Source organism: Mustela putorius, unplaced genomic scaffold (genome assembly GCF_011764305.1).
Source record: "Mustela putorius furo isolate JIRA1106 unplaced genomic scaffold, ASM1176430v1.1 tig00003871_pilon_pilon_pilon, whole genome shotgun sequence".
Taxonomy (NCBI): Eukaryota; Metazoa; Chordata; class Mammalia; order Carnivora; family Mustelidae; genus Mustela; species Mustela putorius.
In genome coordinates, this window is record NW_025422023.1 from 2293306 (window position 1) to 2311082 (window position 17777).

The following is a 17777-nucleotide window of genomic DNA, read 5'->3' on the forward strand; positions in this document are numbered from 1 at the left end:
TCCGTAGGGAGAATTTAGCATACGTGGGAATCAGGCATCTGGATACTTCACACACTGACACATTAAGTTAGCCCTGCCTGCAAGAGAAACCACCAAAAGCTTTCCTGTCAGGATTTTGTTTAGCCACATAGGAATCAGCCAAACATGACCTCTCTTTGTGGCTCAAAGTCAAAAGGACAAAAAAGAGGAAAGTTTAACCACTTCGTAATAATCTCTTAAGACAGTATTCCCCTTAAACTTAAGGTACTTCTGACATCTCTACAGCTGTCGAGATAAATGATACCTTTGATGGGTTTATAGACCTCTTCAAACGCTCTGTGTTTACAGACCATAGCAAGAGCAACATAATTGTTTTCTCCCTCCGAGTGAACTGTCATCCTCTGGGATTTACAGGGTAAGCACAGGTTGTAATGTTTGCATCCTGAGATCTGCCAGTAAAGCAGACTTCAAGTCCTTTATTATTCCCCATTTTTAAAAGTTCAGACCATCTTGATTACACTCCATTATCAGATGCAGTCTTACAAGGAACCCAAGACCTTGTTTTCAATGATGGATGGCAGTTAAACTTTGTTAAGTCTTAACCATTTTAATGTATATTTCAGAGGTCCTTCTCAATACATTTCACAAGTTGAGGTGGTATTTCTGAAGCTAACAAAATGGTTCATGTAGCTCTTAAAATTAGTGCAACGGGACAGATTATAGTAACAAAAAAAAAGTATAAATTAGGTGATGGATCAAAGTATCAATTAAATTAAAGACATGTTTAATAAACTTCTTCATAATCTTTTTGATTGGACTGGTCTCTTTGAAGGAAGAGTCCATTTTTAAAAACTTGCTACCACCACTTCCACGACATACTGTCAATGGATAAACATTCTCACTACAAGAATAGGCCACCTTGTTAAAAGTAGTTTGTCAGTGAAAGCAGTTAGGGTTGAACAATGAAGACGTGATATATTTTAATAGAACAAAAATGGGTCTTATGAAAGTTTGGCTATCATCCAAATTTACTTCTCAAACTTCTAAAACATTCATAAAGGGCAGATTTTCCCCACCCCCGGACTTTAAACCTCCGCATGCTATTTCCAAGCAGCCATGTCGGCTAGTTAAAATGTTCAAGCAGAAACTTGATTGCCATCTTCTGGAGGTCGTGGAGAGACCTTCCCTGTAGTGGGAAGGAGTGCAGACGCGGTAGCCAACCTTCCTTACACAACTGAAATCATGATTTGATGGCCTATAATTTTTATATCAGGTGGTAGGAGCACAAGTGGTTACATATTATGCTTTTTAACTTAAATACATGTTGTACATATTCTTTTGTAAGTATCAAAGATTTTATAATAATTACTTTTGAAAAGATTATGTAGCTGGCTTGTGAAGTATATTATTTGCCAACCATCAAAACAATCCAAAATTATATGTCATTTCTATACTCCATAGGCCATCCTGGGTTGTCTATTGATCCTTTAATCAAAACCTTGTAATTGCCTAGGTGAGGAAAGAAGAAACTGAGAGAGGAACAGGTGGGGACAGAAGAGTGTTTGTTGGTCTAATTCTCAGTGGGAGAGAGAAGCCATTCCTGCAGCCTGTTCTAGGATCCCCAATACGAACGTGCGAGAGCTGAAGTTGGGAACATTTAGGCAGCAGCAGGCTTAAAAATGGCAAGATCTATCGATAGATTTCAGAATATGGGCTAGAGATCCAGGATGAGACAAGGCTGGAAACCTACCCATTCAAGCTAGGGTTTAGGGCGGGAAAAAAAAAAAAAGCCTCTGGATTTCCAAATATTGCCAGAATCACACCATCTTCTGTAATGCACCCATATTTTCTCCTTCAACCCCATTTTTACTGCCTGGGACACTCTTTCCTCCTCCCCTACCCCTTTTAGCAACCAGCTTCTCAGACAAGCATTTTCCAAAGCACAAAGTGAGGGTAGGGACGCCTTTTGTCCACACTCTATTGCGTCCTGTGCTTGGATTTCTCATGCTCAACACAGACATGTTCGTGTTCAGTATCTGTCCTCATAACAGTGTATGGGCAAGCTCTACTACAGCAGAGATTGTGGTATCTTACTCTCTGTTGTATCTCTAGGGCATAATACAGAGCCCAGTACATTGGAAGTACTCAAGAAATGCTTATTAAATATATGAATGAGTGAACGAATAAATGAAGGAGTTGAGGAGTTGCCTCTGGAACATCCAAGAAGATATGTCTCGTACCTGGATTATCATTCTGAGCTCAGAAGAGAGTTTAGGGCTGGCACTAAAGATTGAAGTGTCCCCAGTTTACAGGTGGTGATGAAATTCATAGGAGAGAATAAATCTTCCAGGAAGAGCAAAATTGCACAAGACTAGAGGCACACAAGGGATATGGAGTCCGCCAAAATAATTCAGAAAACTTTCTCTGGAAGTAGAGTGCAGTCTGGATGGAGGTTAAGAGCTCAGATTGTTTTGGTCAGACAGGCTGACTTGTAACCCCAGCTCCAGTTCTTACTGTATGAACCAGACGATAGCCAGGAGCTCAGCGAGTGGAAGGGAATTGAGCTGCCAGTTGTTGAAATAGCTAGTTGAAAGAACAAACCAGAAATGAAAGTAACAGGCAAGTAGTGAAGCCTTTAAAGTTACTTACAGCAATTGTATAAGCGAGAGGCTAAAGAGGAAAAAGTACTACCTTCTCCCCCATACCCTGGGGACGTCCCATTTTCCCTCATGGAATGACACACTGGTCAAGGATCAGCTAGATCAGCATGGACAGTACTCAGGTCAAGTTACTGCTGAGGGATCCACAAATAGAAGGCTACTGTAGATTTTTCGACCTGAGGGATGCTGGGAAGAGGTCAAGGGGAAAGGGCTGGTAATGGACGTTTTCCATTCATTCCTTTAAAGGTTTCCACCAGAGGAGCCTGAGGAAGGCCTCTACTAAAAGCCCAAATGAGGGCACCTCTACTAAGAATGCAAAAAATGGGTAGGAGCATGGCCAGCCAGAGGGGCCAGAGCCCTTGAGGGCAGCTCCCCTCAGAGACTGCCGCCTATTGGCTGCACATTAAGTCCAGTGTGGGGAGAGCAGCTTCCTCCACTTGGCCTGCCAGGCAAAGACTTTGTAACGGCCTATGGTGGGCCCCAGAAGTCACTCATGAGTGTTTGGAGCCAGACTCCTCAAGCAAGTTCCTTGAATTCTTAATCTCCGTTTCCTGACCTAAGCCTACCCCATGAGTTGTTACAAAAACCTAGCTAAAGGCTTGACCTAGATGCAGCCATCAGTGATCGCTTCGTGGGAGCGGGTTGGATGGGAGGGACGGTCCTTTGGGCTGAGAGAGAAGAGGTCAAGAAGGTCACGCTGAAAGCTGTCTGTTGCAGTTGAGGACTAAGTCGTTAGTAACTGCCAGAAAGTAGTTTCCATGGAGTAAAGACGAGGAAAATCAGAGTGGAAAACGTTATCAGCGTGGGTGATGGCAGCATTGAGTCCTGCAGGAGGGGCAGCTCCTGGGTCAGCGCTGGGCCTGCCCCCGGGGGACTCCTTCCAGGGGCCCAAGGCTTCCCTCACTCATCCCTGATGCTGCCTCTAGGAACATGCACTCTCCTCTGCTACCAGCCCTCTTTCTGTGCATCTGCCAGCTTTTATCCCCAAAGCCTGAGCCATGACTATCCTTATCCCTGTCAGTGCACCTTCTCTAATAAGCAGGCTTTGCCTCTGATCATCAGACAGAAGCATCTCAGACTCTTGTCCGCTTAGCAATCCAGCAGCGATACTGTCTCTGCCCTTCTCCTGCCCCGACCAGAGATAAATACTACACGATCTATTACATATTTGCACTTTTGTTGAGACTAGAGACATACTGTTTTTTTTTTTCTGTAAACACTGACCCTCATCAAGAGAAATCAGTTGTTATTCCAAAGAAGCAAACACATCGAATTCATAGCGCTAAGACCACAGAAGAATGCTCATTTGCGTATCACAGACTGACATGGAGGATGTGAATCCACACCGTGGTGAGGCCCATGTAATGGAATTTTTTATACTTTTTATGTGAGAATAGTATTTCCAGGGCTTTCAGGTACATTTAGTACAAAGGTTTTTCCTTGTACTCAAGTACCAAAACACCAGAAGCTCAGTAACCCTTAAAGTTGTAGCTTAGATCACCCAGATTTTTGCATGAGGAGGAATGCCTGAGAAAGCAGGACTGCGGCAAACCATCACAACGACATGATTTAATCACGTTCAACTCAGTAGGTTTATGCCTGTTGCCATTCTTTCCTGCTTCTTCAGTAGGCTATCATTTTCTGCCTCTGCTGTTTACAGGAATACATTTTATTTCAAAAGCAAGATTTTTCTTGGCACTCAACTCACCCATGACTTTATCGTTGAATATTTTTTTTTAATGTTATAACTCAACTCTTTGTGTGGCTAAAATGGCCAAGGCTCTTTTATGTTGTAGTTCTTGTTTTTCCGCACATCAAGCATTCTGACCGCTGCTGTCAAAATCTGATAATAAATGAAGATTTCTCCCACAGTGGACCTCTTATAACCATGGCAACTCCATCAGCAGCTAATGGCCACATTGCAAAAATGCTTTTGAAAAGGACAGCTTCTCACACTGCTGCAGCACAAATGTCCTTTTCTTACCTTTTCTCCATAATGATGCTAGGAAAACAACATATCCCAAGCAAACATTTGCTTTGTTGTGCACATGTGGGACCAGTTAAAAAAAAAAAAAAAAAGTAGAAAAATTACAAATAAAAGAGAAAGCATGGCACGAAACTGCAGAGAGATGTTACTGGCTTTAGCAGCATTAACAACATATTTCTACTCAATTTACAGCTGGAATCAATGTAATTATTGCTAAAAACTTGAGAAGTTTTACTGCAGTTACTCCACCGACTGTCACCCAGGAGGGTTTTCTAGAATGCTTATTTTGAGTTTCATAGTATTATTTCTCTGAATTATTGGTCACAGGTAGGTAATGCAGTTATATGCATTCATGTATAGATTCTGCTCTGTGCTGTTCCATAAGATGGATCCTTTTCTACTCTTCGGTATACCCTTGAAAGAAGCCCAGAGCAGAATCAGCACGTGGGTCCTTCAGCCCGCCTGGCATGCATCACCCCACATGTGCCTAAACAAGAGGCATTCCTGCCTGAGCCCTGCTATCAGACCCTGCAAAATGCTCTGGCTTTCTTGCTCATAAGGTAGACCAACACTCGTTTCTAATATAGAAACTTTCCCTGGACCAGCCTGCCTGTTAAAACACAGGAGGATGTCTTCTACTTTAAATTCTTGTTAAGGAAATAACAGACATTCAGATAGATCTCTCTCCCTGTATCTATATATTTACCTGCCTACCTATCTGTCTACCTGTTTATAAATATATATTCATGGAAAGGAACTTCCCCGTATCTCAAAAAACTCAAAGCTTGAAGGGGTTTTTTTTTTCTTTTAATGTTTCTTCAACTGCCAATACTGATCAATAAGCAACCACAGATCACGACCCCACATCAACTTTCCAAGTATAACAGGATGGGTCGATGCCTTCTGGACAGACATCGGGTACATCTCATCAATGTAAATAATCATTTCCCTCTGAGATTTTCAAAATTACATGGTCTATCTAGGGCTGACGTAGGAGTAAAACTATCCCAATGCACAGAGAAAGCAGCAAAGTGAATTTTCGTTAGCCATTATGACAATCTAAATTTTACTTTGCACAAAACCACTTTTTGGTGGTTCTTTTTTTTTAAACTTGCTCCAAAGGCAATTTCTCTCTATAAAAGTTCTTTAATCATGTGAATAGGCTTAAGAGTTAAGACCTCTTAAGACTTGCATCAGAGTTCTGTTTGTTTCTGCTGGGAAACTGTGAGCAAATTACTCAAACTCACTTAATCTCAAGGCATTAATTTGTAAAACCAGACTGATAGTAGTTCTCCCTCAGACGACAGCTGGGAAGAATAGTTGATTTAACACATATGAGAGCACCCAGCTCCGTAACTGGAAGAAACTAAGTTACTTATGAATGATTTCCACCTCCCCCCAACCCCCACCCCATAAAGCTCATTCCTGACTTGCACATCTGTTTTAGAAGCTCATTTTAAAAGTGTGTAAAATTATTTGCTTTCTGCTAAGGTAAGAACAAGTTGAACTAGACACTGCAAGATTGTCAGTGGTGAGGTTTTGGTTTCTCTTAATCAAATCAAGTGTTATAAAATTTGATGATATACATAAAATCACTACCGTAAAAATCCCTCAGTCTCTCCCACATAAAATTAAACTTGAAATCACAAAACATTATATTTATTTTTTTAATTCATTCACCAAGTTTCAGCAGAGGAATGAACTTAGAGAATCCCATCACTGACAGCCCATACAAAAGACTATGACCCAATCTTTTTTTTTTTTTTTAATCTAGGTGCTAAGAATAGATCAGGCTAGTAAGAAAACACAAATTGTAACAAATAATGATGTCAGGATATTCTACAGGAAAAGTATCTTCTAAATCTTTTTTTAAGGCAAACTTCAGAGAAAGATTCCACAAAATAAACATTGCAAACCATTAATTTTTGTCAGGACAAAGAAACTTATACCCTTTGGAAGGTACCAGAATAAATTTGAAGCTTTTAATAAAATATTTTGTGTGGCTCCAAAAGCAACACTAAACATAAATATATGTCTTTGCCACCAATCCATTTTGCACTATAGTCATCCAAGTACAATGATGCTACAATAGGCAGGTGTGCATTTGACTCTTGGAAATACCAACAAAGCCTGACTTCATAAAATACTCCTGCTTATCATCTTGAGTCCAAGACGCATCGTCAACCGCAAGCAAGCAACATCAAATCAGAAGCTAGGTCTGCTGAATCAGTAAGGGACAAAGGCTGAATGACGTGTTGGGAAGGAAAAAAAAATAAAAGAAAACCAAGGAAAAATTAATGTTGTTCTCTGACAAAGCAGATCGAAGCAGTGTACAATGACACCATTTCTCTAAGTACATCTTTGGCCACATAAAGGAGTCACTGTGTTCATCCTGTGTTTTTCAGTGGGCTTGGGCCTTAATGACTCAAATATAGTCTTTGCCTTTCAGTCATTATCTCAATCTCCAATATTTCAGATAACCTGCAGAAAGTCATAGATATGCAACCAATAATTTACTTTCCACATTCAGCTTTTTTTTTTTTTTCATTTAGAAACTAAATCTACTGTTGGAAGAAGAAACAAAATCACCATTTATTTAAGTCCTTTTATTTCTTATCTAGGACTCCATAGTGTATAGAAAAACTAACACTCCTTCTTTGGGAAATATGATTTTCCCTAGATTCATCAATGTAACTTGGGTTCTTTATAAAAATGATGGAAATGTTCCCAGCTCAAATTATGATTTAAAATATAAAAGGCATTAAATGATAGGTTCCCATGGAGAATGTGAGCACATTTTCTTCCGAGCAATGTTGTCATTGCCTGGTCAATAAAATAAGGTTTTCTTCTCTATTAACTCATTTGGTAGAAACAAGTTTGAGATGCGCCAAGTTTAAGTTTTCACTATAGTGAAAAATTTTAAGTGAAAAATTTTAAGTTAAACTTAAAATTTTAAGTTAAAACTTAAAATTTGTTACTGTGTTCACAAGTAAGTATTGAGGAACAATAAATTTTTCTTCTGCTGCTTTTATTTTTGGTTAATGTTCATGGTGACATCCACTGGCCTGTTCCTAGCGTTCTGTGTACTATACATGGAAAGAACAAAACTCAGCAGAGAGTAGGAAAAAGACTGGGTAGAAAAATCATTTTGCAATTTAATATAACCTGAATGCTGAGATCATACTTGTTCTATTTTAAAAAAAAAAAAGTTGAAAGGCATTGGTTTTCTAGAGGAAAATTCCATATTTGCTAAACACAATTATGCTTCCAAAAATTACCTCTTTAAGATATTCCTGGAGTTCCCTGCTTTGGCCAAAGTTACACATGACAATGATTAGCACACAGTAGATACCCATAAACTATGGATGAGTCAACAAGGCCTAATAGAAATATTGCTTATTTTTCAAGACATAATATATTAATGTAGCACTTACTTTGCACTAGGTACTGCCCTAAAGTTTAACCCATAATCCTTGTAACAACCCCAGAACCCCAGCAAATTTGTTCTATCATTATCTTCATCTTACAAGTGAGAAAATCAGGGCAAAAGAAACTATTTGTCCAAACCCACACAACTGACAATATTGGTGCCAGACTTTGAACCAGGAATTCTGGTTCCCAAGTCCATGCATTAAACTCCATTAACTATGCTACTTATGCAACCTCTGTGTGGTGGTTTGCAGGATTTAATATCACTCAAATTTCAGTTTGATTTACATATATTAGGTTCCTTAAGTTATATTGGTAGTTGCTCAAAAGTTGAGATAGCCTAATGGAGTTTCTAAAATAACAGTGAATTCTTCCCTTTTTTTTTTTTAAGATTTTATTTATTTATTTGACAGAGAGAAAGCACAGCAGGGGAAGAGCAGAGGGAGCTGCAGAAGGAGATACAAAGGGAGAGGGAGAAGCCTCCCCACTGAGCAGGGACTCTCATGAGGGACTCAATCCCGGAACCCAGGGATCATGACCTTAGCTGAAAGCAGAGGCTTGAAGGACTAAACCACCCAGGCACCCCAATAACAGTGAATTTCTATCTTCCCTTTCACCTGATTCTCTCTGTCAGTGGAAAGGATATTTGATTTTTTTTTTTTTTTAGTAGTTAAGGAAATTTACACTAAATCTAAGAGAAATAAAAGCCTGAAGGGAAGACATAGTTCTAATTTTTAAATTGTGTCTGTGATAAACCTGTAGGTTGGGTTCTTAATATTGCCTAGATTTGCCCCCAAAAAATGAATGAGCCCCAAAACAGGGACTTTGTATGAACTTTGATTTAAGGAACTTAAAATGGCCACCAGATCATCATCACTGAGGTAACAGATTGAGTCTTGGAGTCAGATAAATTTGGGGTTATATCTTTGCTGTGCCATTTACCATTTTTTTAATTAAATTTATTTATTTTCAGCATAACAGTATTCATTATTTTTTTATCCCACCCAGTCTCCATGCAATCTGTGCCCTCAATAATACCCACCACCTGGTACCCCAACCTCCCACCCCCCGCCACTTCAAACCCCTCAGATTATTTTTCAGAGTCCATAGTCTCTCATGATCCACCTCCCCTTCCAATTTCCCCCAACTTCCTTCTTCTCTCTAACTCCCCATGTCCTCCATGCTATTTGTTATGCTCCACAAATAAGTGAAACCATATGATACTTGACTCTCTCTGCTTGACTTACTTCACTCAGCATAATCTCTTCTAGTCCCGTCCATGTTGCTACAAAAGTTGGGTATTCATCCTTTCTGATGCAATTGCATTCCTGGGTATTTACCCCAAAGATACAGATGTAGTGAAAAGAAGGGCCATCTGTACCCCAATGTTTATAGCAACAATGGCCACGGTCGCCAAACTATGGAAAGAGCCATTTACCATTTTGTGTGGCTTTAGGCACGTACTTAATTTCTCAATACCTAATGATCCTTAGCTATAAAACGGAGTTAATAATGTGATTTCTTAGGGTTATTTAGAGAATTTTATACATGAGGTCATAGTAAAGACTCAAAAATGTTATTTCCCTTTAGAGAGATACTATTTTGGCTACAATTATATTTCCAGGTAAAATGGGAACTTAATGACGTTATCTGTCTGCAAATTCCGGCAAATAACTTTTTAAGATGCCAAAGATTTTGTGAAAAGTGACTTTCTATAACCTTCAAGATAGATACATATTTTCTATATATATTTTTTCTGTATATATAGAATTTTTATTTTTTATTTTTTTAATTTTTATTTATTTATTTATTTATTATTCATTTATTTATTTTTTTTTATTTTTCTGTATATATATCATGACTGCCTTCTAGATTCAATTTTGACAGAAATAAAAATGGCATTATCACCAGCAGGTCACATGTGAATATTTGAATATCCTTAGCATATTAAAATTAATTAAACATTTCTTAATATTTAATTCAGTAATTAGTAAATTTCGCCCCACAAAGTCACATTTACTAATGTTTCTCCTGCCCCCACTGGCCTTTGTTTTGAAAAATTTTCTCTCTCAAAAAAATTAATTTATACAGTAACAATTTAGTTTTCATTTTCATGTACTAAAGTTGACTAGGACTGTGCAGATAGAGTCAAGTTTCTTATCAACATAAAGCCACTAGTGTTCCCATGTTTAGTTGATATGATTCCAATAAAAAACAAAGAAACTTGATACATTCACTCAGCTTTAAAGTCTTCTTGCAGTTAATTGTTGTAGACGTATTCATATTCACCAATATTCAGTTCAAATCCCTAATGGAATATTATACCTTTCGGTCCTGTTAAACCCAAGTGGCCTGAGTTTATGAATTGCTTTGGCCAAAAGCACAAACAGACTCGAGTGTGTCAATTCCAGGTGGAAGCTTTAAGAGAAGGGCCTTGAACAAAAACCTGTCAAACAAAGAATGGAGAGAACCTATTATACACAGAGAAAATAGCATGCTCTAAGTCTTTGGAAAGAGATGGTAAAAGTCAATACTCTACATCTGTGTAATTAGAGTGTAGAAAGTCAGTTGGGGAGTGATGAGGGGTAAGGCTAGTTTGGTAGGAAGGGAGGTCAGATTGCACAAGCTTGTTGGTCATATTGAAGACTTTATATTTTACACCAAGTGTGCTGTGAAGTCACATAACAGATATAAGCATGGAAATGACCTGATAGGATTTAGATTTGCAGAGCTCTCAAGATTTTGTGTGCAGAGCAAACTGGAGAGAGAGATAATGGAAACTTAGACCAGATGTAAAGCTAATGTGATAATCTAGGCAGGAATTGATAAGTTATAATGCCTAATAAATTACAAGAGTTTAACAAATATAGTTACTTCTTCTTCTGCCTGTTTGCAAACCTGGATCTCAGCTTCTGATTGATCTGATTACTTTCCTAATTCTAAGCCCATTATAAATAAGAGCCATTCTCATGTTCCTTATTTCATTTAAGAGTAATAATAACTGTATAAAATTCACCTCCAGAAAAATGTCATTCTACTCTTTGTTCAGGCAGGAATTTCCTTGAAAGGTAAGTTTTTTTAAGTTACTATTGATTGAGGTTTCATTGACTGAAATACTTTAGCACCCAGGATAGCAGCCCCACCTTCCAATATACTAGGCAGAACCCTGGGGAGGCATGGGGAGCTGACCCCCTCATTCTGTGCATTCTGGCTAAGCTTAGTACTCTAATCCACATAGAGCAGCCACTTTCTTTGGCTATTTCTATGGTCCCAATCATTTATCTTTAAGAATTAAAGACTTAGAGGAGCTCCTGGCTGGCTTAGTCTGTAGAGCACATGACTCTTGATCTCAGGTTTGTAAGTTTGAGCCCCACATTAGGTGTAGAGATTACTTTAAAAAAAAAAAAAAAAGGAAAGAAAGATAAAAGACTTAAAGATACTATCAGGGCCAATCTCTGTACTGAAGTTGCTAGAGTCCCAACCTCAGATCTTTTGAGACTGTTTAGATACAGATGTTGATTACTCCTACTGGACCCAGACAAGTGGCTCTCTCATTGTCTTCTATAGATCTGTAAGACAAGACCCAAAATGATACTTGAACTTTCTTCTAAAATCTAAAATCACATTTCACACAGAATCATTATACATAAATATCCGATAGAATAGAACAATACAGTGATAATCCACTTTGCTATAAAATATAATGGGAGGGGACATGGAGGTAAAGAAAATTTAAAACTTAAGGACCTGAATTCCAATATTGGTTTTTTCATTTTTTTTATTTGAATTGTCTTACACTTCTGGACTTTAGTTCATTTTTCTCTTCTCTTCTACTGACTCAAAAGGAGTGATTATAAGGCTAAATTAAGAAAATATCTCTCAAAAAAAAATTAAGATAACGTATTTTGGAAGCAATGAAAATTATCATTCATATCTAATTGTTGATGATTGAGGGATTACATAATTTCAACACATTGCATCTATTATGTCAAGTCTGATTTTAGTTCCTTTCTCAACCAAACTTTGCCCAAAAAGAAGAGATCTAGATCAATGGTTCTCACATCTGACTGGTTTCACCTAGAATGCTTTAAAACGTATAAAGAGATTCTCAGGCATGACTTACTAAGGTTTTGATTCAGTGGACATATATATAGGCCCAGGAGACTGTATTTTGTAGAAGCTCCCCAGGTAAATTGCTGCAGCTTTTTTTTTTTTTAATTTATTTATTTGGCAGGCAGAGATCACAAGTAGGCAGAGAGGCAGAGAGAGAGAGAAAGGAGGAAGCAGGCTCCCTTCTGAGCAGAGAGCCTGACGCAGGGCTCGATCCCAGGCCCCTGGGATTGTGACCTGAGCCGAAGGCAGAGGCTTTAACCCACTGAGCCACCCAGGCGCCCCATGCTACAGCTTTTTTGAAGGAAGTTGGCAGTGGGTGTTAACAATTTACCCTTAGACCTAGTAACATTACTTCTAAAAATTTATCCTGCCAATATACTTGAAAAGGTATAGAAAGATATACATTTAAGGATTTTTACTTCAGTTTTGTTATATTAAAAACACCATTTAGACGTCCATCAGTGGGAGATGATTTAAATAAACTATGGTTTGTCCATACAGTTGAATATCATGTTAATATTGACAGATATCCATAGCATACATTATTTTTAAATTTTAAAAAGTCAACTAACTAAATAAATAAATAATCAAATAATACAACAGTTTTATGATATATTCTTATTCGTTAAAAATAAAAAGTGGTGTATATATTCACATGTGGGTGTGAAACTGTTGAACTGTTGATAGCGGGCAAATATGAGAAATAGGCTTGGGGAAGAGTAAGAACAAAGGAAATGTGGTAGTTTCACTTTTTTATTTATACATTCCTTTTTACAGTTTTTCTTTTTCTTATAGTATAAACGTATGCCACTTTTTTCAAAGATGACCCCCAAGGGATTCTGATGAGCAGTCATGTCCAAAACAACTACTGATTAAGAAATGTATGAATTTCCTCTATTTGGCATGTTTTGTTACTAGTCTTAGAGGTGGGGTTTTTTTTAATTTTTTAAAAATTTTATTTATTTGGGAAAGAAAGTGAGAGAGTACAAGCAGGGGGAGGGTCAGGGAGAGGAAGACGCATACTCTCCACTGAGCAAGGAACCTGACGTGGGGCTTGATGCTCGGACCCTGGGATCATGACCCAAGCCGAAGACAGCCATTTAACCAACTGAGCCATCCTGACACCCCATCCTATAGTTTATTTTTGAAACTGTCATTTCTGATCCCCACATTTTATCATTGTCAATTTCATCACTTAGGATCTTCCTGAATTTTCCTCATATATATCCACCTACTAATTCATTCATTCATCTAGTCTATGGGTATATGTACTGAGTGCTCCTGAGCACTCAAAAGTGCCCTGTAGGTTCCAAAGTGGTAATCCAGGCACTGGCAAAAGAGAAGACTGCAAGCCCAGCCCTCACAGAGTGAGCATCCTAGCATCTCTTAGCCTCAGTCCCTTCATCTGTAAAATGGATATATTGTTAGTAACTTTCTTATAGCATCATCTGAGGATGAAATAAAATCATGCTGCAAAGCCTTCAGCACTGGCATCACAGAAGTGCTCAGTAATTCTAAGCTGCAACAACTTTTACTGTGATCATCATCATTTTCTCATGACCAACGGCTTGACCCAGTGTGGATTTTCTGGAAGAAAAAAAACCCTACATTTCATCTTAAGTAAATGAAACTACATTTCATCTTAAGAGAATGTAATTGTCTGAACGTCTGGGTGGCACAGTTGGTCAAGTGCCCGACTCTTGGTTTTCATTGAGGATGTGATCTCAGTGTCGTGAGATTGAGTCCCACATCAGGCTCAGCCCCAAGTGTGCCTGGGACTCTCTGCTCCCTCCCCCCCCCCCACCGACTGTCTCTCTCCCTCTCTCTCCTCTCTCTCTAAAATAAATAAATCTTTTTAAAAATGTTACTGTGGACCTTATAGACACTTGGAAGTACATCTGCTTTGCAAAATCACAGCAGATTTTAGAAGACTTAGGGAAAAAGATAGACGTCAAGTCAGGAAAAGGAAGAATGTGGTCTCCTGCTTACTACCTCCCTGAGGAACAGAATTCTAATTTCCTAGGATTAACAAAATAGATTATATAGCAGAACTGATACACATTTATAAAAATATGTAACATTTTTTTTCATGTCAGTGAACATGAGGAATTTCTTTTGGAAATAAAGTTACCAAAGGGCAGTGAGTGGGTCCTTAATCCTAATAGCAGATACTCTTTTGAGTGGAAACCAAAGTTCAGGAAGCTTGGAAAATGACTTCTCTTTACATTTACACTTGAACTTAAACAATGCAAAACATGGGCTAAGTCAGTTTGAGCTTTCTTTTTCTTTTCTTTCTTTTTTTTTTTTTTTTTTTTGGTATATTGACTCAAAAGTTAAATATGGAGTCAGTTTTATCCAATTAAATGTATTGTTTAAAAATGAAAACAATTACATTTCCAATTATAATGAAGATGAAAATTGCAATGGCTTTAGTTATGTTATGTTCTTTCTCTTTTTTCTTTTCTTTGTTGTTGTTATTGTTGTTGCACACAGAGCTAATTTTTCTTTCAGCAAAGGGAAAAAAACTGAACGATGATTGTTAGTGGTCTTGTTGCAGTAGGTTAGGTTCACCCTGTGTTTGCAGCAGGGCCTTGGTTGTCTAATTCTGTTAGCTCTACAAGAAACCCCAATGTAAACAGAACTACTGCAGACTGTAACAATGAGCCAAAGAACTCAAAGAATGTGCCAAAGAACTAGAAATTTCTCCATGTAAAATATGGATTTTGGTATATTCTAAAAGCTATTTCTTTTTTTAAGATTTTTATTTATTTATCTATTTGACAGAGATCGCAAGTAGGCAGAGACAGGAAGGGAAGCAGGCTCCCCACTGAGCAGAGTGCCCGGTTCGGGGCTTGATCCGAGGACCCCGGGATCAGGACCCGAACTGAAGGCAGAGCCACTGAGCCACCCAGGCACCCGTAAAAGCTATCTTTTAACTGTGAAAGAATAAAAGGCAAGCAATATCCCAAGGTCATGAATCATAAAAATTATTTTATGGTGGAAAGGGGCAGATACCAAGTACTCATAACAAATATGTATTGTGTAACAATGTGCTTTGCGCTCGTGCTACAAAAAAAAAAAAAAAAAAAAAAAAGGCTACAAAAATGTGAATACAGTCCAATGCCCACTCTTAAAGCATAAGGCTATTTCAGCCCCCCAATACTATGACATACAAATGCTTTATTTCAAACTTTATTTAGGGAACCCAGCTGGAATGCTCTGGTGACTTGGTTAAATACTTGTCACAAAAGCAGGATAGTCAACCCTCCTGATAAGTACAAGCCAATATACATTGTTTTCTACAAATTTTTGAACTTCAGTTGAACATTTGGGTTGCAGTCTTTCTCAGGAATCATTATTTCAAGGCGTGTTTTCACTTCTGGATTTGGTTTCAACAAGACTACCAAACTATGAAAAATTATCAAATATTGAATAGAAGAAAAAAAACCAAAGCATTTGGTAGTCATGCCAATTTTGTTTTATGTTTGGTGTGAACATTATTGAAACCAATCAATTAGTATATTGCAAGGCATCATTTTAAACTTTCTTTTCAGACATTTCCTGTAACACAGTGAGGCTATTTCACTCGCTTAGTCCAGTCATTAAAATGGACTTATAGGTCCAGTGGTTATGTTCATTGTACTTATTCCAATTGGTTAATTCTGTTTCTCACTTGAAAATTCATCAAGAAATACAATTCTTTTTAATGGAGGCAAATGTTTGAAAGTATTGACAAAAAGTCACAGACTTTTTTTACAAGGAGATGGAAGAGAATATTTTTCACTCCTACTTTGTTTGTGTATATGTCTACATACTACAGAAGACAAGAGGCTAAACCATCTCAAACTAAACCTGGCAAAAGGTACATAATACTTTAAAAAAAACTGTAACATGACTTTTATTAGAACTGATCATAACACTTTCTGCCCTGTTACTGCACTAAAACAAAGTTCAAAGGAATTGCTTCAAAGCACATGTAATCAGAAGTTTAAAAATGGCTGTCTTGAGTAACTTTTCTTTTTCCATTCTGCTTTGTTTAGTTTCACCATAAAAGCAATTCATTTCCAAAGACTTGGAAAACTGTCCTAAAGCATGTATATCTCGTTCTGACCCTTGTAATTTTTTGAATGCATCAAATACCATAATTATAGATGCTACAAATAACTCCCATGTGTAGTTCTTCTCTCTACTGTTATATTACATTCATGTGAATATTTTATTAATGCCAATGTGCCTCACTTGGCTATGTGATTGGTGAGGGCAAGAATCATCTCCTCTTTCTTGTTATTGTTCTCCAGAAGCAGCTAAGTGCCCAGCATATAGTAGCTGCTCAATAATTGTTTGTTGAATGAGTGAATGTTATGCCATATGAGGCACTTTGAAAAAAGTGGGTAATCACCATTTGACTGAGTTTTATTCTTTTTATGAAGACTAATCACCTTATATACACAAAAAAAACTGCTGTACATATTTGTTTATCAAATTCTTATACGTAAATTTTTTAAGTCATTCAGAGAAATAGTATACTAATAATCAAAGTTAATCTGTTATATTATCAAGTGCAAAATTCATTACTGGTTGTAATACTTGAAATCATTTATCTTAAAGACATTCAAAAAATTAGGATGTCTTAATTCTCACAGTGTCACCATGAGGTAAGTACTATTTTTTAAGCTGCAAAGAAAATGTTTTCTACTCAAAAGAAAAGACTGTTTGGCTGTGTTGGTTTTCGGACTAATAGGTGTCCTTGGGCATATAATGTTTAACATCTCAAGGAAATTTAGATAAATGTTTAGAAAGATTAATAAGTATAAGAAGTATTAAAAACAAAAACACATCAATTACTTATCAAGAAAATATGAACTATAAAATTAATCACAGTTTCACCTGAAAACTGTTTGAGGGTATTCTGAAGTCCAAGTTGAGACATTGTATAGAGATGCTATATGGGTCCGTATCTAGTAGTAAGTTGTCATCTAAGAATTTGGTAAATGATATACAAATAAGTAGCATGGACATTCATTCTGAAAACCCTATAAATTGTAACTGTGGTCAACAGTTAATTCATGTGTGATTTCATTATATGTAAATTATCTGTGTGCAGTAACAGTAGAATGTGGGTTTTTTTTTTGTTTGGTCATTTGTTACCCACCAAGATTCCATGAGACTCCACAAACTGAAAAGCAGGATAAAATTTAGAAATAAGAACATCTCTCCATCATCCATATGGCTCCTTGGAGAGTTGGAGGAGGCCAGGAGTGATTAGTTGGAACTTGACTTTGAATGGGAGTCTAAAACCACTTCTGCCTGTGTGAAAAATGCCTAAGGGCACTAAATGATTATAAGACTCTAAACCAAGGTTTTGTTAAAGGCAGATACATAAGATAGCAAGCATACTTCCATCAAAGTGCCCTACAGTTTTGGTTTTTTTTTCATTTCTAGTATGTTTAACCCCCTACTTTAATGTGTGCCAAATAATCCAGTCTACTTGCAAGGTCTAACATGACATGGAGGCTGACAGAGATAAGAGCTCAAGGCAGGAGGAGCTCTGAATTACTTTTCTTGCTTTTTTTTTTTTTTCCACATTAGAAATAAGGCCCAAAGGAAAA

The 17777-nt window shown here is 37.5% G+C and overlaps 1 protein-coding gene and 1 long non-coding RNA gene across 3 annotated transcripts in view; one reads left to right on the plus strand and one right to left on the minus strand.

Moving 5' to 3' along the window:
- Nucleotides 1-17777, plus strand: part of GRID2 (glutamate ionotropic receptor delta type subunit 2) — a 1483500-nt gene that overhangs the window by 1415942 nt on the left and 49781 nt on the right. The window lies entirely within an intron of this gene.
- Nucleotides 10212-17241, minus strand: LOC106006154. The gene is made up of 3 exons (XR_001180054.2): nucleotides 17056-17241; nucleotides 11538-11624; nucleotides 10212-10501 (listed from the first exon to the last, which is right to left on the minus strand). It is a non-coding gene; the product is annotated as an uncharacterized LOC106006154 (long non-coding RNA).